The 25166-nt window shown below is 42.2% G+C and overlaps 1 protein-coding gene across 1 annotated transcript in view; it reads left to right on the top strand.

The window, feature by feature from the left end:
* The first annotated feature begins 18200 nt into the window (after positions 1–18200).
* Positions 18201–25166, top strand: part of cntn2 (contactin 2) — a 79989-nt gene continuing 73023 nt past the window's right edge. The window contains exon 1 of the mRNA XM_047024585.1: positions 18201–18282. The gene's annotated coding sequence lies outside the window, so the exon portion shown is untranslated. The remainder of the gene's footprint in view (positions 18283–25166) is intronic.

The following is a 25166-nucleotide window of genomic DNA, read 5'->3' as shown; positions in this document are numbered from 1 at the left end:
CACACACATATACATGACAGATGCCGACGGATGGTCATTAGCTCACTTGACAGAGATAGGAACCCCCTCCCTCTCTGTCTCAGCCCCCCTCCCTCTCTGCCTGGACCTGTCTCAGCCTCTCCTCCCCCCAGCCCCACGGTGCCGCATGGCTAGCGTGGCTCTTCTGAGGCTGGCCAGACAGACAGGCCCCCCTGCTGGGACCCCCTGCCTGTCCCACTGTTAGAGATGTGGATGCTGGCCTGCTAAAACAAGAACATATTTTATTCATTTGGAGAAGGGGGGAACTTAAAATGATCTTTATTAATCACACAAATATGCATATCGGCAATGCCCTTGTCACTATGACTTGATCAGTCTCGTCCAAGGGAGAGAATTGAGTGGATACTCAACAGCTTCATGCATCTGATGTCATTTGGAGTCCCATGTTAGTGTGAGGTTAAACAAAGATCATGGATCACTATGCTTATTCTTAATACAGGGTGGCCGAGGGGCCTTAAAAAGTCTTAAATCAGTTTTCCTAAAAACAAGGCCTTAAAAAGTATTAAATTGTCTTAAAATCAGATTGGATGGGTCTTGCATTTTTTTGTGTCATGTCACTGCAAAAATGCAGGCAATCTGTTCTGCCAGGTTGAATATTTTTTTTGTAAGCTATATGTGCTGCGTTGTCTATGGTTAGGTCAGGGCATAGCCTACAGCGCAGATTTTGATGACATAAAGCAACGGCAATACAGGTAATACAGCAATGGTTGATAGCCACTCAACTTAGAAACATGGGGAAATTAATGTTCAATTACAAATGGCTTGAAAATAACGAGTATTCTTGGTTAAGGTTGGTGCCTGGAGATGCTTATGAAGCGAACTGCGTGTCGGAAGAATTTCAAACTTGGGACAGTGGGGATCATACCTGTCAACATTTGAGTTCCAAAATCTGGGACCCCTCAGAACAGGGGGGGTTCAGAGACAAAGGATTCCAAAGGCAGGCTAAATACTCATAAATAAATACATCATTAATACAAATTATTACCGTATTTTTCTGAAAATACCCCACATTAAAGTTAAATAAGCCCCACCAGAATAGTAGATTTGTGTTTGTAAATCGGAGTACAGGCCGCACTGGAATATAGGCCGCACTGTAAACGGGCTAACGTTGGGTGGAACAATGCTCATGACTATTAATATACACTACACTACAACAAAAACAGACACTAGTCACCATATTCCCTCACGCCTACATCTCATTTTTATTCACTATCCATAGAAATTATCAAATAATTTGAATAAAAGGATAACTGCAGATTTTGTAAGGGGAATTGTTCTTCTTTGCATAATGCTAATGACATGCTGGATCCAATGTGGCTCAGGAGGGGTTGTATTTTCAATTCCGGCTCTGAATCAAAGTTAAGTTTAAAATGCCCTTCACAGAGGATAGGCGATGGGATCCCGCACTGGATGCAAGGCTGGGGCCAAGGGTGTTGGGGCCAGTGCAGGGCTGGAGGTTGCTGGGACCAGTGCAGGGCTGAAAGGTGCTGGGGCCAGTGCAGGGCTGGAGGGTGCTGGGGCCAGTGCAGGGTAGAAAGGACTGGGACCAGATATGGGTGATGACTGTTGAATATTTCACACTTGACCCTTTTCCAGAATACATTTATTGTAAATAAAACCACAAGGTGGAGATGTGAAAGTACACTAGTGAAAACGTGCCTCCAATGATCAAAGGCTCAAACTAGTAGGTTGTGCACGAGAAATGATGTTTGATAATTGAAAGCTTTGGTTTATCCTGTCAACAATAGGCCTGCTCATACATGTTCTTTAAAGTCTCTGTTAAGTACATTTCTTTATCAAGTAGTGCACAGGGTCGATGAAGTCAAGGAAGTTTATTACTTGCAGCATAGAGCATGTGGAGGCAGAAGTCTGTCACCTTTGAATGTAAGCTAGTGAGCGCCTTTTGAGCACTTTCAGCGTGAGAATTCTGTAACCTGAATGGGAATCATACATTCTAGCAATACATTCTCATCCGTTATTTTCCGTTGGTTCCTTATTGATAGCTAGCTACTATGGCGAATAAACATGCAATTACTTGCTTTAGTAAAAGCAAAGTAAATGTAAATGAGCAAATGTAAAAAAGCAAATAGTAAAAGTAAATGAAAGTTGTAGAAAAATATTTAAAAGTTTTACGATAAGTAGCCTATGCCTACAATTGTTGTAGGCATAGGCTACTTATCGCAAAACTTTTTTATATTTTTCTCATTTGCGTCATTGTGTAAAGTTACTGTAATGAGCTAGGTTTGAGGAACTTTATGCTACAAAGCTAGCGCAAAGGTACCCCAACCGGCTAGGCTAGTTCTGGTCAGACATTTTACAAAAATTTAGCTAATAGAGCAAAATAAACATAGACATGTTAGTCAAAGTGTTGTGTTGTAATAAGTAACCTAGGCCGACATACACATAGGGTACTACATTCTGGTTTAACAGTGATATTTTAGATTTATTTTCTTCTTATTTCGGCAGTTAACTAATGTAACCATGGCAGTCAAGACATTCAGACTGGGCTGCGGAGACCAATGGAAGACACAGAACTGTAGGCAAAGCTGTATATTTATGTTTTCTCTGTTCCATTGATCTCTCTTTTCTGTGTTGGAGTTCTTTTAAGAGCTTGATGGCATCAACATCCAGTCTGATAATAAAAGATCATTAACTTGAATTGTGTCTCTTCATTATACCACACACAGAAAATCCAGGTTGACTCAAGTAGCTAGCTACTGCGAATAGCCCATTGTATGCACACACCCCCTCACACACACCCCAACACACACCTCCACCGACCCTCACACATACCCCCACACACACCCTCACACACCCCCTCACATACCTCCACACACCCCCTCACACACACCTCCACACACCCCCTCACACACACCCCAACACACCCCTTCACACACACCCCCACACACACCCTCAGACACACCCCCACACACACCCCCTCACACAGTTCAAAAACTTTCTTCATGTTGTAAATTGTATACCCTTTTTGTCACTGCGATATCAGTGCTTTGTCGGCACAACGGCCAGCTAGCAAAACAAACCCAGCCCGCCAGAACGGAAGTGGATTGCATATAGGGGAGCAGTTCAGGAAGTAGAGCGGAAACGGCTCAAAACTTGTCTATAGACCAATTATCACCCTACGTCACACAACTGTCAAGCAGACTCAACTGTGCATGTCGGTTGCAAAAGACGAAGGTCTCCCCGGTCTATTACACTCGGAGTGTCGATCTGGTCATCATATATCTCTGGCCACTGGATTGCAGGGCTTGATATAAACTTTTTGAGGCTCTTGGCCTTTGGACAAAAACATTTACGTTTCACTTGTCTATGCACAAAAGTCACTTGACCCCGATACCCTTAAATAGAATAGAGTGAAATACAACATTGTGCACACTGCCAGTGAGCGAGTCTGACAGAGGCTAAAGTCAAAACTGTGTAACAGAGACGCAGTCTCACTCAGATTGCCAGTTTAAACGAATCAGAAAAATTATCGGACCAGCTGGCTAAAAGCAGAATTCCCATATCTCTTGAAAGCTGCCCTGCTCGACTTTTTAGATGTAGAATTGACTGTAAAACTGTAAAATTATGAACTTTGTGAAATGACTTGAAGACAAGGTTGCCACTCGACTATGCGGTCTGTACCGGGCAACATTCTCACTCAAATTTCAAGACTTTTGTGACCCAAATCAAAATTCTGATGCGACAGATCAATGGGTAATCGCTTTCTCTCAAAAGAGCGATTACAAAAGACACGGATAATACAAAAGAGCGATTACCGAGGAGGCTGTCGTCCTCAACCTTTTTGGTCTTTTTAAATCTAACTATTTGTATTATCCGTGTGGTCCTTTTGCCATTTAAAATGCTATCCTTTCCTGGTTTTCTGCAACCACATTGCTCGCGCATCCCGAATGTTTACAAACAAATAATTGGTCTATACGTCGGGCCGACGTGTGCTATGTGGGTACTCTCCTCGTCCTGATTGGTCAGCTGTCAGAAAGGCGCTTAAGGCCACCCAGCGCTTTTATGAAAAGTTGAGAAAATTGAACTCAAAAAGGCGTTGGGCGCTGCGCTTTTTTGGAAGTTTTTAAAAGGCGGCCGCTTTTTAAAAAGGCGTCCGCCTTTTTCCTTTTCCCATAGGGTTGCATGTAAAAAAAGTAAGATGAGTAGTGGAATTGTTCTCCACTGGATCTAACAGTATGCACACTAAACAAGGTTAATTATTATAATTATTTAAATCCGAGGATGTCTGTTATGGCAAGCCGTTTTATCATTTAACCAATGAATTGTTGATATCAAGAATTCAAATTGTTGATATAAAAAATACAATTCTAACTCTTTTTTAGTAAGTATGACAAGTCGTTTTATCATTTAACCAATGAATTCTTGATATCAAGTATTCAAATTGTTGATATCAAGAATTCAAATTGTTGATATCGAGAATTCAAATTGTTGATATCAATAATTCAAATTGTTGATATCAATAATTCAAATTGTTGATATCCAGAATTGAATTCTCGAAATCCAAAATTCGAATTCTTGAATTCGAATTTTGTATATCAACAATTCATTGGTTAAATGATCAAACGGCTTGCCATAGTCTGTAGAGTTGATGTGAACGCAATCACCAACGATTTCTCATAACTTCATTAACACTTCAAACACGGAGTGTTTGATCTTAAATGCGATTCCTCTGATCCTTGTGCTTTTTTAAGGAATCGCATTTGAGACAACTCTGGCCGACTTACGACTGCTATTTCGAGTTTGGAGATTAGCTGCTTGCTAGGAATGCTGAATTACTTATTCTAACTAGGTCAGAGGTTAACCAGATTAGCTGTTTGTTAGGGCCGGTCAGTCATTTAATGAATTGATAGGCCATGGCTTATCTGGCGCTGAACTATGACTGATTGTGACATCCTTATAATTCCTATTGAAAGCTGCTCCTATTGACTTGTCTAGAGAGTCAAAATATAGATTAATGTATTTTTGGTAGTTAATTAAGTCCTTAATTAGACTGGTTTACTTTCTGTACACACCCTAAGCATATTAGCATTTACTGAGCATGACTAGCAGTTTTTACACTACTGTATACTGTACAGTAAAGCGCATATCTTCCATTCTTTGTATTTTGTGGTATCCTGCTTTTGTAACAGTGCAATTTCCTTCTGTATTATACCGTCTACTTATTGCCCCCCTCTTTTCCTGAGTCACACTGTGTGCCTCAATTTCTACTTCTCTCCATTTCTGTTTCTCAAGGATCAAGCAGAGTTCTTTTTACTTCTAGCTGTAGGAAATACATTGTATGCTGTTTCGTCAGTTTGCCTGACGGCTCAAGTCCTCGTCCAACCTCTCCTTACTGAGAGGCACCAATGACGATCGCCTGTGATGCCATTGATGTATTCATTACCAAGTGTCGTTAGTCACATTGTTAAGCTTATGGAGCTATATCAGGGCCAAATGTTTTGTTAATTCGAAATAAAATCTAAGGTTGAAAGCTTGACATTGAAAATGTACGGTTTAGTCTAAAACGTGAAAAATAAAACCATGTATTCAAATAAAAATTAAGTGTAAGATTTTTTCTACGGCTTAATTTATGTATTTTATTTCAGTATTTCTTTTTTTAGTTTTTTTTTTTTTTTCAGTTTCAGACTTTTGGCCCCGATTTGCGTAGGGGGCGAGGTTTCAACTCAGAGGCGGGTTAGTGAGTGACAGCGTAACATAGAGGCATAAGACTAGGCAGTCGGCATGGCGTCCGCTCCGCCAACCCAGTAGGTGTGTTCGACTTCATGCAGCGCCGGCGTCGCCTGCAGCCGCCCGGCTGACTTGAAGCAGCCAATGGCATTCTCAGCTTCAAGTCAGCCAGGCTGCAGGCGCTGCATGAAGTCAGTCCATGTCGAACGCACCTAGTGTCATACTTCTGCGTATCTATGACACGGGTTCATTATTCAGACTCTGATTTTACGGATATCACTAATTAGATGTGTGTGGTAAATATTACATGAATAAATGTAAATGTAAATATTGAGATTATAGTTTTTTTATCTCCACAGCCCACCCTTCCATAGCTGGCAAGAACCTGGCCTGTATAGACTACACCTTATATTGCCTGTGTGCATAGCCGCAGGAACATATTTTATCAGGGGGTTGCTGAGGGGGTGAGGCTTAATGTTGCGGGAAGGCAACATTGGGAGTAAAAATAGGCCCTGGACTTTGATCCAGACCGGCCCACCAGAACTGGCCCCCGTCTACGAAACCACTGCTGCCCTGCTAATTCATGCACCTTCTGTGTTTGATGTGATGCTAGTTCGGGTGTTTGATACTTAATGCGAGCATGCGTAGAACAAGCTTTGGGCCTTTATTTAAGCGCAAAATAGTTGAGCTTAATGTAAAATAAACAGCCGTTTTTCAATTGGTAAAACCTTGTCTAGTGAAGGTGATGTCTTTTTGTGTCTTAATTGTTCAGCCCCACCCTTAAGTTTCTTAGCCTGGTTTTCCATCGTTATTCTTCTCCCAGTGCTCTCGATGGCCAGTCTGCTACTGCGGGGCTGTGCCGCGGCGGTGGATTTTTAAGTCATGTCATAATTTTTTATTCTCGTGCTGTCAGGGGGTGCTGCAGCACCCTCAGCACCCCTAGTTCCTGCGGCCATGCCTGTGTGTGATAGAGACGCATTTTCTGTTGATAGAAATGAATGGGAGGAATTTGCGTATTAACTGCATGCAAAACAGAGATTTGGCGTATATATATGGAACGCTAAATACATGTGTAAACTCGTGTCATAGATACGCAGAAGTATGAGGCTGGGTGGGCGGAGCGGACCACATGCCGACTGCCTAGGCTTCTGCCTCTTTGTTAAGGCCGATTTATACTTCTCCGACTCCGTTACGGACAGACGCACGGAGTCGGACGGATTGGTTGAATTTATACTACTCCGACGGCTCTGCGTGCTGAAAGCAATTCACTGCCTGAACAGTAGGTGGCACTGCACTGCGATGCTAGCTAGGTTATCAAAAAGTCGGAGCAAATGTACAAATTAGCCGTTCCATCAATAAAATAAGCACATTTTCAGCAACTACACTGCCCATTTCTCTTCACATTTTAATTCAGATGCTGATTTACATGTACTGTTTAGCTTAAATATGAATTGTAAAAACAATGGCAGTCAAAGGATTCTGTTCTCTTGTTGGTCACGGCAACCCCGCCCCTGACGCAAGCGGTTCTTAATACGGACCAATCACTGCCAAGGGGTGTCTGTAAAATGACGGACGGACGTATAGTCAGGAAAATAAATGATTTTACGGATTTTAAATGACGGACTGACGGACGGATAGTCAGGAAAATCAGGAGGTGCACGTAGAGCTCTCCGAGGGCTTTGGAGAGGGCACGGAGAGGGAGTTCCTTGAAGAAAAGGGCGTTCCCTGTGCGCGTGTCCGTAAAAACGTAGAAGTATAAATTGGCCTTAAGTCACTCACTAACCCGCCTCTGAGTTGAAGCCACGCCCCCAATGCAAAATGGGGACCAAAAGTTTAAAAAAAATGCTTTCAATCTGAAAACATGAACCGTGAAACTATGTGAAAATATGAAAGTGAAAAATGACAATTAATAACTTATTCAAAATAATTCCAGAATTGAATTAACATTTTATTCAACCTGAAAAAAATTGGTACACTTATTTTTTCTTTGAATACGTGGTTTTATTTTTCAAGTTTTAGACCAAAACTTACATTTTCAGTGTCAGGCTTTAGTTTTCAACCATAGATTTTATTTTCGAAATTAACAAAACATTTGGCCTTGATTTAGCTCCATATAAGGTCTGCTGTCAGAGTTCAAATGAAACCTTTCTCTGGAATAAAGGAGGTCTGTCGCGTGCTCTCCGACACGTGACCTTAGCTAATCGTCATGGCCATGAGTCTCTCTTTCATCTGATAATCAGACGCCAAGAAGTTTGGATACGCTTCTCCACGCTGCCTCCTCTCTTACGAAGAGGAGGTTGTGAGGATGTTTCATCTCTAGAGTTGGCGCTGTCAAACTTGCAGTCGAGGGTATGAGAAATACTCTCTCAAACAAAACCTTCTATGATTTAGACAGTGGAGAAGCTTGAATGATGATTAATATAGACTTTTTAGTAGGTCTTGGCTTGTTACCATTGGATACACTATGTATGTTCTTCAACAAAGCCATGTTAATTATTTGGTACCCCACACACAAACACACAAAGCAGTCTTGGTGAGATGAACCATTAGCTGTTCATTCCACAAGAATACCATCTCCCCCCTTCTTCCCCCTACTTTGATGGATTAATGGTACAGTTCCCCCATATTCTGTCTGTCCAGATAATGGAGTTAATGGGTCCAGTCCCTTGGGACCCATCCACCCTGAGTTAAAATGGGGAGGGGGATGGTTTTGAAGATGGACAGCTCTAGACGAGAGCCTCATCTGTTGCGGGCAGGTTTACCCCGTCCCCCCCCCTTGAAATTTAGATCCTGTACATAAGTAGGGCTCTGTGCGTCCCCCCCTCTCAACACGGACAAACACACACACACCAACATGGACATTTTAGGCTGGGAATTCAGGACTGGCTCTTGGCACTGCTTGAAATATTGCTGCCCACATCCTTAAGATACACAGCACTGCCCTCATCCTTAGTTAGGATTCACTGTACTTCCCTCATCCTTGGTTAACATGGAACTTGGAATTAACTAGAACAATAACACAATCAGTGTATGTAACATTCTAAGGAGCAAAACTTGAAAACTAACTGAAATCCCACCCACTTTCATGCTTGGCTCAGTGTAAATCCAGGGTACTGCTTCAAAAGTTTTTTGGGCTGTGGTTGCAGATTTTTTTTTAGGTGACAGAAAGAGACTTGTATTTGGAGAATGAGAAAAACAAGCACAAGCGACGTGCAATATTCTTGTATTCTTGCCTTCCATCAGGACACCTCTTGAAAAAAGGATGTAGATCATGAAGAGCATGAAAAAAAGACTATCTACACAGGGCATTCATGAAATCTCGGCAGTTCTCTATCTTTCGTGTGTGTTTGTGTGTGTGCAGTTGCATTTCAGTATGAAAGACAGCCCACACAGTGGGAAACTAAGGTGTTGGTGTTGTTTTTTTGTTCCGCATGGTTTGGCCCAGGTGTGTGCTGACTTGATACCACCCATCAGACCTGAAACACACACACACCCCCAACCATATGTCTCCTAGGCAGATGGCACGGTTGGCAGTGCCAGCGTATCCACACATGCAGCCCACTAAAGGAGGTTCGCTTCTCAGGGTGGAATAAGAGGTCGGACAGTGAGGATCTTTCTATTCTAGGTCTGCTTGTGACATACACACACTCTCTCTCACACATTAGTGCCAGTGTATGTAGGTTTTTTTTATATCGTTACAGACTTATGGTTTTAAATCTTATCTACTCTATCATGATTATTGTAAATTGTAGACAAAGGGAGAAAGAGGAGAGCAAGGATAAGTAGAAGCTGAGAAGGACCTCAGGAGAAGAATCTAGAGAACAATTCTTCACATTCCCTTTCTAACCACATTATTATCTATAATAACAACCAATCAGAACACATCTTGTTGAACACACTGAGGAGTGAGAATGATCATTAACCGTGCGTGTCCACTACAGCGGAGTGGCGCGGCGCGGAGCGTCGGCTTCCAATCCATTTTCAATGAAACCGGGCGTTGACGCTCGTGTAGGGCATTGTGGGAAGGCAAGCGGGGCGTCGACGCTCGCGTAGGGTATTGTGGGAAGGCGAGCGGGGCGTCGAAAGTTGGATTTTCTTAACTTTATGTAAATGAGGAGCGTGAAAACGCTAGCGTTGGCCAATCGGGTTGGTTTCTTGTTTCTTGTAACGTAGCAACTGTTGGTCATGGTAAACAGTTGTAGGTTTGACATTTCAAAATGGAAGAGCAACTCATCGTATGTGTGTCTACACACTCAGTCTTGTTTTATACGCCTCTGTACGATTAAAGAGACGTATACAAAAAATGTGTACCTGACGCAGGGTTGCCGAGGTTGTCGGTGTCCCTGGTGTGTTCAATTCAGTCTTGTCACTTTAGCTACCTACAGTACGTAACCCAGCTCTAACTTTCATCTGTGCTAGCTGCATACTGTACTACTACTAGTCAAGCTAGTAGTCTAGTTTACCTGGCACATGATTGACATTCAACGTTGAAATGCTGGTTGGCAGTCACTCGCTAGCAATACAGTAAATGTGTAGTGGCCATAACCTAGCGAATGTTACTGAAGTGCTGTACAGTAGCCTATAGCCTAGTTGACAAGATCATGCAACATCTAGTCAGCGTATCTGATTCCTTGCATCATGCAGTGTAAAAGCTGTATTTGATCGAGACAGGAGCACCTACTGTATATTATATCAATAATGATCGATATTGTAAGTGCATGAATCCAATTCTGCACACTTGTCCATGACACCGTTTTACACAAACTACAACAGTGATTGTAGAGAACTACAACTCTGTATTAACGTTTCCAACACACCCCAAGCGGTGCAAAGCGTTAAAAAACGCTGTAATGGACACGCACGGTAAGGTGCAGCGGCGCGGCGGGCGCGGAGCGGCGGCTTCCAATTCATTTTCAATGAAACCGTGCGTTGACGCTCGTGTAGGGCATTGTGGGACCGTACGCGAGCGTCAAAGCCCGGTTTCATTGAAAATGGATTGGAAGTCGACGCTCCGCGCCGCTCCGCTCCGCTCCGCTGTAGTGGACACGCACGGTAAGACTCGTATCACCAGTCCTGTTGTAACCGAATGCCGATGGTATTTAGTATCTCTTAGAATGTCCTACAAATTAAAAATATTGTTTGTTTAACATGCAAATCATCAGAGCGTGCTTATCACTGCCTGAAAACTTGCAGCATGCAAACTTACGTAGAAGCTGAGTGGGGAACGGTGCAACAGAGAAAGATGTTGTTGTCTTGACCGGAGAAGATAATGTTATACGATTTGGATGTGATTATTATAATAGGCATATTAATTTTTCAACCCGCGCGTTAGCATGAGCGAAGTAGGGCTAGGCCAACTTACGTTTTTCAGGTGGTAGGCTACATCATATTCAACGTCGAACTATGAAAAATAAACCGTTGTTGGCAGAGTTTGCATTCAACGTTTTTCGAGTCACCTGGTACTCTGTAAATCTACTTTAATGAAATGCTGCCATACAACAGATTTCTTTGCCATTTTGACTAATAACACCGACAAAGTTATCAAACCAAAACAAAGCGCAGATTAACGAAAGGGGAAAACAGTAACACCTTTTATTTTAAATTATATATTTTTAGAGTTGCTTTATTGTCTTAAATATTATAATCTACAATTTCTATTGAACATTTCGTTAATTCAGCAATGATGACTCAAACGGGAGTCAGATCTTGCACTGCAGCTCGACTAATAAAATATTAGTCGACCAAGAGCATATCGACCAGAAAATCGACTAGTCGACTGAGTGGGGACAATTCTGACACACATTTGTACTAGTGTGCACACTCACACACATTAGTATTAGTGTGTGGTTCTTTGTTGGGGTTCAGCTGTTAAATGTGAGGTAAAGAGGGAACAGTACCTTCTGAATTGTAATTGTTTTCTTTTTTCTATGATCTACTTCTTAAACATCCCTCAACAGTTGTTCAACAGTGTTAAATCAACTGAATGATTTTTCTAGGGCTTCCCTCTATCTTCCTAACTGTACCTGTGAAAGAACACAGTCTGTGACAGTGTTTTGCTGACATGTTTTTTGACAAAGACTGATACCTGCGGGGGCATTCAGCCCAGTGCTGCTTCTCATCCCTGCCCCAGGATCCAGAGGGGGCTGGGGCTGCTGGCCAGCCACGGGCTGTCATATTTTGGGCTCTGGAAGTCTGCGGCCCACTGTGGAGCTGCTGTGGGGATCCCTAGGTCTCTCCCATGTGGCCCGCTTGTAAACAGAGGTGAGTGACATTGAGGGAGGGAGGGATCCTCAAAGATCTAAGTTGTAGACATGTCTAGGAAAAAGGGTAGGAACAGAATAAAAACACAAACAAAAAAAACAGATATAATAATATATAGATAATTTGCATGCTTTGCAGGGCAGTATATTGCACAGGTATGGAATAAGGGAATGGAAGGGTGTGTATGTGTGTACGTGGTGTTTGTGTGTGTTGTGTGCTAGTTTTTTTTACTCATAGAATACACACACGCACACATTATAGATAAACCATTTATTGAATCTGACCAAACACAATTTAATTCTGCCCTGAAGGCACACGACAATCCTCCTGTATTTTTGTAGTCTGGGCTGTGGTCATTTCTTCATGAAATATTTTCCTTTCCTCTCAACCTAATTCCCTTTCCTCCACCTTTGTCTGGAAGTGAAAATGACATGTTCTCTTTTCCCAATCTTCTAGCCAGTGCTCAGAGGATAGCAAAACTTTATATTTTCCTAGATGGAAGCTTGCTAGTGATAGTAGCAAGTAGCAATCTCTTTAGTTAGCTACCACCAGGGCTTCAGATAACCAGTCCCAGACTGGTATCTATCATGGCCCCAAGTGAGTGAATATCTCTGTGATGAGTTGGCTTGAAAGGTGAGCAGGGTATGTGGGTCAACTGACTGTGTTGTTCAGTTGTAGTTAATATTTGGGAGGGGAGAGGGTCATGGAAAGGGGTTGTGTCTTGTCGGTCGCTTCCTGGTCAGTAAAGATAATGAAGCGAAGTTACAGGAAATTAGGTAGATAACTAATTTGGAAAGTGTTATGATAAAACAGTGATGACAGTGGTCCTCAGTCTAAGGTGTCCATGGTCCTCAGTGTCATTGGTCCTCTGTCTGAGTGTCCCCGGCCCTCAGTTTGAAAGTGTCCCTGGTCCTCAGTCTAAGGTGTTCCTGGTCCTCAGTGTACCTTGTCCTCTGTCCTCAGTGTCCCTGGTCCTCAGTGTTGCTGGTCTTCAGTGTCCTTGGTCCTCAGTATGAGTGATAGCCAGGGGGTGACAGCCTGGGCTGCCCCTAGGCAGGGAGACATCTCCAGTTTCTCCAGGCCTTTTAGAAATCATTAGGAATCACAACTATTGATCCCCTCTATCCCCTCCCCAGCAACAGATGGCTGCAGCCTCAGCACCAGCCCCAGGGGAGAAGTCTTTCCGCCAGCGCCCTGGGATTATCCATTGATTCCGTCCAGTATATTGTGATGTAGTCGTAGCATGCTGTGTATGCAATGGCAATATTTCATTCAGTGTGAAATGTCTCAGTAGTGTGGAAGGGTAAGCAGTGGCATTGTGATTCTCTGGTAAAACAGGATTCTGGTGACTAGTTTTCTATACCAACCTAACCAGAAGTAGTTTTTTAGTTTATAGTATGTTTTACTGTGATAGCAGTATTGCTATCACATGTTGAAGGCCATGTCAAGGGCAATCCTATTTACTGAGCCAAAAAGGCATTTATGTAGGTGAAATAAATCAATTCTGTTCAACCATTTGGATTTAACACTAGACAAGCGATAGAAGAACAAATTATATAAAATCTTATTAACTTCAATAAGTAAATTATTATACATTGATGCACATATAAAGTGCATATATTTGACTCTCCAAATGAATAGAGGTGTGGAGATGGTTATTTAGTGTGCAGCAGCTGAACACAACCTGCTCTCTAAGTAGTCTTTGTGCGATCTTCTTAATATAACCCATGGTAGCACGTTAAATGAGCTCTAGAAATTAAATTGCTGATAAAAATACATTATGGGAATGTACGTTAAAATTTCCCAACGTGGTTAGAATGGTGTATTCAGTACATTTGTTTTCAGTGCTTGAGTGCCTGTCAATGTTCGTGAGTGAGGAGAAAGGAGGAAGTGGGGAAGAGGGGGTATCTGGGCCACGTTCACGGAAGATTTAGGTGAACTTTAAAGAACAAAGCTTAGTACATTGGTTTGAAATTGTTCACCAAAAACACATTATTTGACATAGTTTGTTTGGTCATTTCATTTTGTGCGTTGTAACTTAATACATTACCTAACAGTTGAGATCATATGACAGTTGAAGGTCCAGCATGGGTCAGCCTTAAATCTATGAGAAATTCTGTTTCTTTTTTTATTCAATACACTTTAGAAGGATGATAAATTGAATTAACAATAACTTTAAAAAAAAAAATTCTAACCACATTCAATCTCTTTATTGTCTTTTTTGTTGATTTTGGTGAAGATTTATGATGGATGTTTAAGCATGTCTCCTCCAGAGAATTATATTGAGCTTGCAATTGCAGTAGTGTGAGTGCTTTGGGTGTGGCAAGAATATTGTTATCAGCGAAGCCAGTAAGCTTAGTATGTATGTAAACTACCACGAGCCATCTAAACAAACAGGGGCGGAATAGGGGGAAAAAGTGGGCCGGGAGTTTGACCGTTAGACCGTCCCACTCAATACAAGGCGCGTGGCCCACTCAGTACACGGCGCGTTGCCCACTCAATGCATCGCACGTATCGACCAGTCAGTGGCCTACCTGGAAAAATCCATACACTTAACATTATTTTGGATGATAACAAATAAATGACATCATATATATATTTTCTTACGTTGAACTTCCGAAGTCCGTAAGAACACATTTCAGAAGACACTTAAGATCATTTTCGAAAAATAGGCACCATGAGTGTGACTACAGATCACGAGGAGGAGTATAAAACTCAGTCAGTGATTCTAGACTCCTAATTATCTTAGAGCAAATTATACGTGTTCAAGCTGGGTAATATAGAAAATACTTGGAGGTGCCGGCAATGTCAGATGGCCGGTTGGTGATGGAGTTGGGCCGGTATTGGACCTTCCCAACCCCGTCGGCCCACCGTATCCCCGATGGCCAGTCCGCCCCTGTCAACAAAGTGTTAAGTCCAAAGTCATGTTTCTGAATAAACTGAAATAATATTTCCAGATATACTATTACACGTATTTACACATGAGAAGAGTACATTTTTAACAGACTATAAACAGGTTGTCAATACATCCCCCCCCCCCCCCCAAAATTTTTGCAAATTGTATTTTAGAAGAAGCACTCAGTATAAGTAAGGGATAATGCCCGACGAAGTGTACAATATCACCTGATAATGTACGATGCGGAGGCGTGAACCGTCCGATGCGCAGCGGAGGCTTCCGAGGAGTCCATGGTCCCGCTTATGGTCACTTCACTTGCCAAAATGTTTTTTTACAAACATTAATTTATGTTTTCAGGCGTTTGCAATTCAATGTTTTTTAACGTCAGCCAACTCTGATATTTTATAGTCCGCTCAGCTCATAGAACCAACACCGGCTTTCCCTTGGTTGAGCTTTTAGCCCGAAAGCTAACCTTATGCTAGCAAGATTCAAAGGCAATAAATAAAATAAGTGTACGGTTGACAAACAGTAAATATAATTTTACAGTAGCCTATGTTTGACAAGAAGATTAGCTAGCTAACCAGCCATGTCACTGTACCAAAATCAATATCAAGATTTTCACAAACAAAGTATCGGCCATATTGGCCTACTAGTAGCCTACTTGGCTACAGTAGTACGACCGCAGCCTGTGGAGCGAGTTGAATAGCTAGCAAATGGATGTGAGATGACCGCATCAAAGTTGACATATTCTCCAAACAGTAATTATAATTTGACAGTATGTTTAACAACAAGACTAGCCAGCTATCGAGCCATGTCATTGTCCCCAAATAAAATCAAGATTTTTAAGAAGAAAATAATCGTCCATATGTAGAGTTGCTGCTACTGTCCTGCTGGACGCAGCCTGTCTGAAGTAGATTGATTAGCGAGGTGAATAGTAGTGATGTGTCGTTCGTGAACGATTCGTTCATTTTGAACGAATCCTTATAAGGACTCGGGAGTAACGAGTCCTCTCAACGAGTGATTCGTTCATTTCCCGACTCGGTCTTTCTACGAGTCTTTGGATCATTTTTCACGTGACCTGCATAGGCTCTGTAGCTAGAGGAAACGAACGATTCGTTCCTTTCCCGACTCGGTCTTTCTACGAGTCTTTGGATCATTTTTCACGTGACCTGTATAGGCTGTAGCAAGAGGAAACGAACGATTCGTTCCTTTCCCGACTCGGTCTTTCTACGAGTCTTTGGATCATTTTTTACGTGACCTGCATAGGCTCTGTAGCTAGAGGAAACGAATGATTAGTTCCTTCCCCGACTCGGTCTTTCTACGAGTCTTTGGATCCTTTTTTCACGTGACCCGCATTGTATTTTTTAGTAGAGGAAACAGTTTCCTTATTCCCTTTCGCGTGGCCGCTGTTTTAGTAAGACGTGAATGAATGATATTCGCTCAAGTCATCATACTGACTGGTTTTGTTATTTTCACTTTACATTTACAGTTTAGTGCAGTGTAATTGTGATAGTGTGATACGTGATAATTAAATGCTAGTGTGATAATACATGACCAAATCATACAAACTCATGATACATTATTTTAATGCAGGAATTTATTTTGAAATAGTATTTGCTGGTGCACATGTCATGCACTAACCTACAGTGGACGTATAGGGGCTATACGTCCTTTGCAGTGGACGTATAGCCCCCAACCCCCCCCCCCCCCCCCCCCCCCCCCCCCTGAAATGAACAAATGACTCGAAAAAAGATTCGTTCATTTTACTGAACGAGATTCAAAGAACCGAATCAGTAAAAAGAACCGAACTTCCCATCACTAGTGAATAGCGAATGGGATTTGAGATGAGCGGTTACGTGAAACTGACAAAGTACATTCAGAAAAGTTAACATTTTCAAATAGGTCCAAATAAATATTGAAGTCACTCATTGTTGTAAATAGTCTATAAGTTAGCTTGTTAAAGTCTTTCAAAATTGTAAATGGAGCTTTTGACTCCGTCCCTGTTGTTATGGTTACTTATTTCAGACACTTTGTACAGGCTCATATACTATGTAGCCAGCGCAATAATTTAGAACGGTGAAAAGACAGTTTTGCTGCAATTACGTAGTAGGTGTCCGTATATAACCTGATAATGGACACCCCTGCGGCCAATCAGAATTGAGTATTCACCCAAACCATGGTATAATGTATAGCTGTATACCCCAAAAAACTTCAGCAAATCTCTCCTCTTTCTCTTTAATATTTGGAGTTTCATTCAAACGCAGCCACTCTTTACACCTAATAAGATTGAACAGCTTGCCCAGTCAGACACCCATAGAGTATAGTCTGCTCTGTTGCACTACCTGTTTAGTTATAGGTTTGAATCCCCCACACTAAAAATCTAATTGGCCACAGTAGCACCAAACATAATCTGCAAAGATTATATTTTTTTAACATGCATTTAGGTTTGGCACAGATATAGTCACATTTATTTAGTGTATTTACAGTATAAAGGTTTTACATATGGGGACACACCCTTTATTTATATACTTTTTTTCAAGCGCTGGAACTCAACCTAGCATGTCTAATTGGGGGCTGTGACATGCTGGTGAGGACCGGGGCCCTTTGTGTTGTGTCTGAGTTGTGCGTCTAGGAGCGCAGGTGCGCAAAGGGGGTGTAATCGCTGTAAGAGGAAATCATTAGGGAAGGTCGGCCGTGGTCCCGACGCGACAATGAGATTGTGTGCATATTGTGGCATGAGATGTTCATTAGTGGGGCGTGAAGGGGGGAGGGGAGCGTGCTCTGCCCACCCGTTCGGGAGGAGCAGAGAGAGATACACAGAGGGAGAGAGGGGGACGCTGATTCCCGAACTAAAATGAGCCACATCCGAGTAGAGAAGCAGGTCACAACAAAAGCAAGGCAAGCTGCTGCCGCTGTGGTTTGTCTGCTCCTTCACGAAGGACATTCATGAAGGAGCAGGTGCGTGTGAGAAAGGAAAGTGGGATGTTGTGTGTCGGTGTGTGTGTGTGTGTGTGTGTGAGAGAGAGAGAGAGAGAGAGAGAGAGAGAGAGAGAGAGAGAGAGAGAGAGAGAGAGAGAGAGAGAGAGAGAGAGAGAGAGAGAGAGAGAGTGTGGTAAAGCATATCTGAATGCGACAAGAGCTGCATGTGGTAGTGAATTGCGTTGCGCAGACGGGCCAGAAACTGTGCAAGGGGAGAGGGAGAGAGGGAGGGACAATGACAAAGATCCATCAGATGAGAGACGTTTCTGTTATCTGAAAATCCAGTGTACCTTCTCTCACAGGGGTAGCAGCATCAGTCTTGCTTCTTGCGCATGATCAGACGTCCACGCATCCCTTTAACCGGGAGTCAACACAGCATATTTCCTTCGGAAGGAGATCCGTTCTCTACCGCTATAGAGGTAAGAAAAAACGCGTTTTAATTCCTCTCCCTAAAAGTCTAGTATTTAAAAGGTCGAGTCCGCAACATTGGTATAAAGTGATGTTATGCTATTTATCCGTTGGAAGGTGAAACGATGTTGAATGCTCGGTGATTGCTTCATTGACCGTTATGAAAGGGATCCCCTCTTCCGTTAGCCTATTAATGTTGACGCACTAACTGGGATATAATTATTTGGGGATTATTTGGAGCCAGTATTGTTTGTGTAGGGGTTCACCCACACTTTAGTCTCCGGGACAAGGGCTGCGCTTCTTTCAAGCCCATGATTCAGGCTAATCTGTAAAAAGGCAGCTTGTGTTTTGGTATAGTGACGGGTCGTTCGCGAACGACTCGGTTGTTTTTGAACACATCTTTCAAGTGAACGAAATTATCTGAATCCTTCCCCCCCAAAAAAGATTTCTTCGGTTGAGTCTCCGTCTTCCGCCAAAAGCTAACACCTCTAGAAGTCTTTCGCAAACCGATGAACGAACCTAAAGAACTGACAGATTTTTGCCCACAATTCCTTTAGTTAAATCAGTTATTTTAGAGTTATTGTTACATTAGCCTATACGACATAATACATGCATGAATCGAATTAAAAGATAAGTAACCTATTTTAAAATATCTAATATGATCCCGCCTACAATTGTCTACAATTGACAATAGCAGTCGTGTCAAATAAAATGCACAATTATGCATATTGTCTGTTCAAATATTTTTTTTAAATATTTGGGCATTATCCTACTTTTCAAGTTTGCACACTAGTTTTCCTATAGGCATTGGCTGTGTTGTAAGTCCTGATGTATTGTGCGTAAAATCTTAACATCTGGGCTGTAAACACACGGTATTGCTTACCTGCCGAGTGCTGTTAAGGTAAGAAGTTAGACAGTACAGGGAAAAATCCATGCAGAAGTAAGACAGACATTCTGATCCTAAATGTATAATGTTGCACCTCTGTAAATGTCGTCCCTGGTTACAACCCTCAGTAGGCCATGTTTATAAACACCTTTAGTCACCCCTTCTTCTAACATTAGTTAGAAGGACACATGAATAGGTTGCAATTTGGTTATGTCTGTTGTTTTTATTCAAACTATTTTCATTCCAAGCTTTTAAAGGGCCCTCCCATCATTGGGGGCCTGCATAGTTTGTCCCATTTTTCCCCACACTTCGATGCTCCAGCAATCTATACTATAATGCAAGAAATCTGTGTCTGTGTGTATGTCTGCACGTTTTATAGTGGGACTTTAGAGGAATGATTAGTTCAAGAACCAGGCACTTTGCAAAGTTGTAATTTTGAGGGTATCTATCTCAGGTTGGCATTTATAATAAAATATAATAAATATAAAATATATATACAATTTCAAAGGAATTCCCATCACTATTTTTGTGTTGAACTCTTGGCTTTCAACTGACTAGTACCTTGCCATACTGCTCTGACCCAAAGTCTAGTTCACAGTCTATAGTGCACCCGAACAATGTCCGTCTAGCATTAAAGAAGACATGAAATGCTGTTTTTTGATGCTTTTATATAGGCCTTTGTGGGCCCCTAATACTGTATCTGAAGTCCCTTTCTCGAAATTCAGCCATGGTGCAGAATTATAGCCACTACGAGTAGTCCCACAATGACCTTTCCTCAGAACACGCTGTTTTGGTGTCTGTAGCTTTAAATGCTAATGAGGAGGAGAGGGGCGGCAACATGCGTTAATGTTTACAACGGATGTATCGCAATGGCTCGTAGCCCCCGTTGCTGTAAGATGCCTCAAATTGAGAAATTCTCATCTGATCACCCTGGTTTGCAGAGGTGCACACTCATAGTCATTTCAATGAAGAGAAAGGCGGATATCGCGCACCATAACACCAACAGCAGAACGGTTATCCAAATAACAAAGAAGTGTACAACACTGGCGTTACAGCGTTTGTATTCACACACACACTTGATGCCATCTACCTTTAAATTAGCAACAGTAACTCAGCTGTTAGCTGCAGAGCTAATGTTACAGCCACATTCTAAGGGTAGCAAGCTAGGTAACCATATACAGTAAAGCAACAAAATGATATAGCGTTAGTTAGCTTACTGTTCCAACATTTGTAGCTTGACCAAGGAGAGTTAGTAATGATCCAGAATTTTATTTCAGCAAGGCCAGTTTTGTATTGGCTCAAGTTGAGGAAACAGTTGAGGCTGAAATGTTTGGCGCAGACATACAAAACTTTGTGAAGTTGTGTCGGCGCAATTCCAGCGAAAATCTAATTAAGATACTGGTTGTGCAGAAGCTTGGATGAAGGAACTAAAAAAATACTTTTGATTTGATTTGCACATCCAAGCAATGAGCAACTGTTATGCTTCGTTTGTTTGCTCGCCATGATGTCTCTCCAGGAAAAAACGATATCGCACTCGCCCTTGCACGGTTGCAGCTCAGTTTCTCATGGGCGGGCCAGATGATCTGAGCGGGCAAAGCAGAGAAAGGGGAGGTAACCTTTCTTGTATCTACGTCACTTGGAGGAGATTTTCAAACAGAGCGTTTGAGCCTTCATTTTGTCAAAGGCGGAGAAGAACACGCAGGGCTTGGTTTACACTTATCGAAAATTCTAGCCACTGGGGGACCAAAGGCAGGCTAGGGGAACTCATATTAATGTTAAATAACCTCATAAAATGAAGTTTTCATGTCATGTCTCCTTTAAGCACGGGCAGGTGTTACATGCATTGCAGGTGGTGATTTGAGCTTATGGGCAGGTACTAAAGGCATGCATGTATGTTGTAGGGATTCCATAAAATAATACATTGCCCTGGGACCAGTGTGGGAGAAACAGAAAGGACACAACCGCAGAGCCACCACAAGAAACTGATTAGACAGCATGCACAAGCTTGCACTAGCTCGCTGATTTCTTGACAATCTTACTCTGCACATGCTTGTATCTGTTCCGTGTCCTTATTCAAATCCCAGCACTTAGTATAAGATACTCAGCTATACCCACATGATATCAATTTAACCCACATTGCATGCAAGTATTTTTAAATTACATTTAGTGGTTACTCTAGTCTAAATTGTGCTCTTAGGTGTCACAGTGTAGAACGTGCCTGTCGTCTCCTTAACATGTGGATCTGAGGGGTTCTGAGTTTTCTATACTCTCTGGCTGCTAAGGTGTATAGGCCCATGTATATCCACAGAGGAGCCTTCTGAAAATATGTTTAAAAAAAAGATCCTTTCTTTGGTAAAAATAAATAAATAAACGATTCAAAGTGCCACCCATGCTGAAAAGGGTCTTTCTGGAAACCTTTCCAGTAAGGCGCTTTTCCCGCTAACATTGTAAACGGTTCTACATTGTACCCTTTTGTTTTTGGAGAGCACCAGCTCTGGATTAAAGTTAAGGACATAATTTGTCATTACAGGCTTGTTTTTGTCTAGCTTTATCCATGTCTTATTTTTGCATTTTTGAATCATCTTCCTTTTGAATACTTCAAAGGTTAGCTTCCTTAGCAGCTTCAGCAACACAGTATCAACTTAGTAGTAACAGTTGCTGCCCTCCACACCCTCCCATTTATATTAAGTATGATCCATATTAGCAGAATAGAACTTGAAACCCTTTATCTGGATTTTCCTGTAGCATAGCCTCATTCACTGTTGGTTTCAGCTTCCTGTCCCCCAGGCCGTCAAGCTCAAAGACCTCCTTATCCTCCTTATCCTTACCATGGCTCAAACTGCCATGGTTGGAGCTTGTGTCAGATTGATAAGATGATAAATGGCAGATAGATTTGCTTGGAATTCCTTTGTTCCAGTCTGGATTCTCCCACGTCGATCTATGGGAGGGTTAGGGTTATAGGGAAAAGGGAACATATGTGAGATTTCCAGATAGGGAGATTACATAGTGTCCAGCTTTCAGGGACAGGCAGTACATTGGATAGTGGTTTTCTGTCAATGGGTCAGTGTTAGATGGAGAATGCCAAGATTTCCTGCCATATAAGCCTAATTGTGTTTTGCATAAAACAAGACCAAAGAAATGTAGAGAGAAAATACATGTTGTACTTTATATTAGCATTTCTGCTTAATGCTAGCAAAAGTAATGTGATTTGGATGGCCTTTCATTTGTTTGGAGTGCTTCACAGATTTGCTGTTCCGCTGTCTCTCTCCCTCCCTCTCTCCCCCCGTGTCTTATTACTCCTCTTGTGAGCTGCATCTACCGCAGCAGGGGCCCTGGCCAGAGGGAGCTCTGCATGGCCGATCCCACTCATTATCGCTGCTGTTGAGATGAATGGATCATGTGGATCCTCACTCCATCTTTTCTGCTCTTTTCACACACACACTCACACACACACACACACAGCATTTTTTTCTTCCCACACACATCTCTCTTATTAAAGCTGTCCCAAACTTTGCTAATGTGGTGTTGCCGAGCGGCCCAGTCCAGTTACACGTGTTCTGCAGAGCCAGCGAGGCGGCGGAGTAGAATAGTGGAGTGAGGCACGTCCCCGGATGATTGGCTGTGACCTGTCTAGCTCCCATCTGATTTAGGACTTCCAGGAAGTCCAGGCACATCCTGAAACATTACTGGATCCTGCATGTTGTGTGTGTGTAAGCATGTCATTTATGCGTTGATGTGTTTGTAAAAGTATGTATTTTGTAAGTATATGCAGGTCGAACAGAGTGTATGCAGGCTATTAATACATGTGTGTTGGCTTCAGAGTATGTGTGTGCATGAGTGAGTGTGTGTAGGACAGGGTTTTCTGGAAGGGCCTCCGAGTCAGGGGACTGTCAAGGTAGCTGATTGTGGCCCAGCAGCGTCCAAGTGCAAATTAAAACTCAGTGAAGCGCTAAAGGATAACATGTATCAGACTACTGATGTTGGGACAGAGCTATATGGGGACTGTCACACTGCTAACGTTGAGACAGCTAGCAGGGGATTGTAACACTGCTAATGTTGAGACAGCTAGCTGGGAATTGTAACACTACTAATGTTGAGACAGCTAGCTGGGGATTGTAACACTGCTCATGTTGAGACAGCTATCTAGGGATTGTAACACTATTAATGTTGAGACAGCTATCTAGGGATTGTAACACTATTAATGTTGAGACAGTTAACTGGGGACTGTAATACTGTTAATATTGAGACAACTATTTGGGAACTGTAAAGCTAATGTTGAGGCTAGCTCGGGACTGCTAATGTTGTTTTAGCCAGAAAACTCACGGCAAACAGATTACTAGCCCCAGCCAGCTAAGTGACTAACACTGGTGCTTTGCCAAGTCATTGAAAATAGAGGCATAGCTCTAGTCAGATAATCAGAATTTCCAAGGTAGAGCAAGCCAGCTAGGCTTTAAATACTGTTACTGTTAACTGTTACTTGCCAGCTGTTCATTGATTGGGGCAACGGTAGACAACATTTTCTTTGCGAAGGCCAATTCAGTGGCAGCCAGTTAATCATTGATAATTTTGGAGTAGCTCAAGCCAGGTAGTGGAGTGTCACTACAGGCCTACAGCTTCACATCAGGAAAAAACATCAACAACAATAGTGTGGTGAGGGATAGATAGAGATACACACATTCTGGTTCTGCCTCTTTCACAACAGAAACAGGCAGAACCAGAGAGAGGGATAGAAAGAGCCCAATGAGCAGAGAAACATACTATAAACGAAGCGAGCAGAAAAGAGATTCTGCCAATAAGTGAAAGAAAATGTGTATTTTAATACCTACATTAGGCCCACAGTCTAAAATGAGCTGACTTGCCCATGATTGTGAAGAGGACACAACATTCTCTTTCTGCGCTGTCTTATAAACACTTACAGTGCCCTCCAAAAGTATTGGAACAGTGAGGCCAATTCCTTTATTTTTGCTGTAGACTGAAAACATTTGGGCTTGACATCAAACGATGAATGTGAAACCAGAGATCAACGTTTCAGCTTTTATTTCCAGGTATTTACATCAGGATCTGATGCACAAATTAGAAAATATCACCTTTTTGTTCGAACCCACCCATTTGTCACGTGAGCAAAAGTATTGGAACATATGACTGACAGGTGTGTTTTGTTGCCCAGGTGTGTCCTATTACATACATTATTCAATCAATAAATACCACTGAATGTCTACACTCAGGTTCAGATTGGGTAAGATAGGTTTTGTCTATGCAGACTGTATTCAGAGGTGAAAACAACATGAAAACCGGAGCGCTGTCTTTGGGTGAAAAACAAGCAATTGTGAGTCTTAGAGAAGATGGAAAATCAATCAGAGCCATTGCAGAAACATTGGCCATAGCCAGTACAACCATTTGGAATGTCCTGAAGAAGAAGAAAACTACTGGTGTACTAAGTAACAGACGTCGAACAGGTAGACCAAGGAAAACATCAGCAGTTGATGACAGAAACATTGTGAGAGCTGTAAAGAAAGACCCTAAAACAACTGTTAGTGAGATCAGCAACAACCTCCAGATGGCAGGAGTGAAGGTATCACTATCTACTGTTCGCAGAAGACTTCATGAACAAAAGTACAAGGGCTACACCAGAAGATGCAAACCACTCATTAGCAAGAAGAATAGGAAGGCCAGGCTGGAATTTGCCAAAAAGTACAGAGATGAACCTCAAAAATTCTGGGACAAAGTTTTATGGACTGATGAGACAAAGATTAACTTTTACCAAAGTGATGGAAAGGCTAAAGTTTGGAGAAAGAAAGGAACTGCTCATGATCCCAAACACACAAGCTCATCTGTGAAACACGGTGGAGGTAATGTCATGGCTTGGGCTTGCATGGCTTCTTCTAGGACGGGCTCATTAATCTTCATTGAGGATGTAACACATGATGGCAGCAGCAAAATGAACTCGGAAGTCTACAGAAACATTTTGTCTGCCAATTTAAGGAAAGATGCAACCAAACTGATTGGCAG

The sequence above is a fragment of the Hypomesus transpacificus genome, chromosome 9 (assembly GCF_021917145.1).
Source record: "Hypomesus transpacificus isolate Combined female chromosome 9, fHypTra1, whole genome shotgun sequence".
NCBI lineage: Eukaryota > Metazoa > Chordata > Actinopteri > Osmeriformes > Osmeridae > Hypomesus > Hypomesus transpacificus.
Note: the sequence above shows the minus strand (reverse complement) of the source record. Positions and strands in the feature narration are given on the sequence as shown.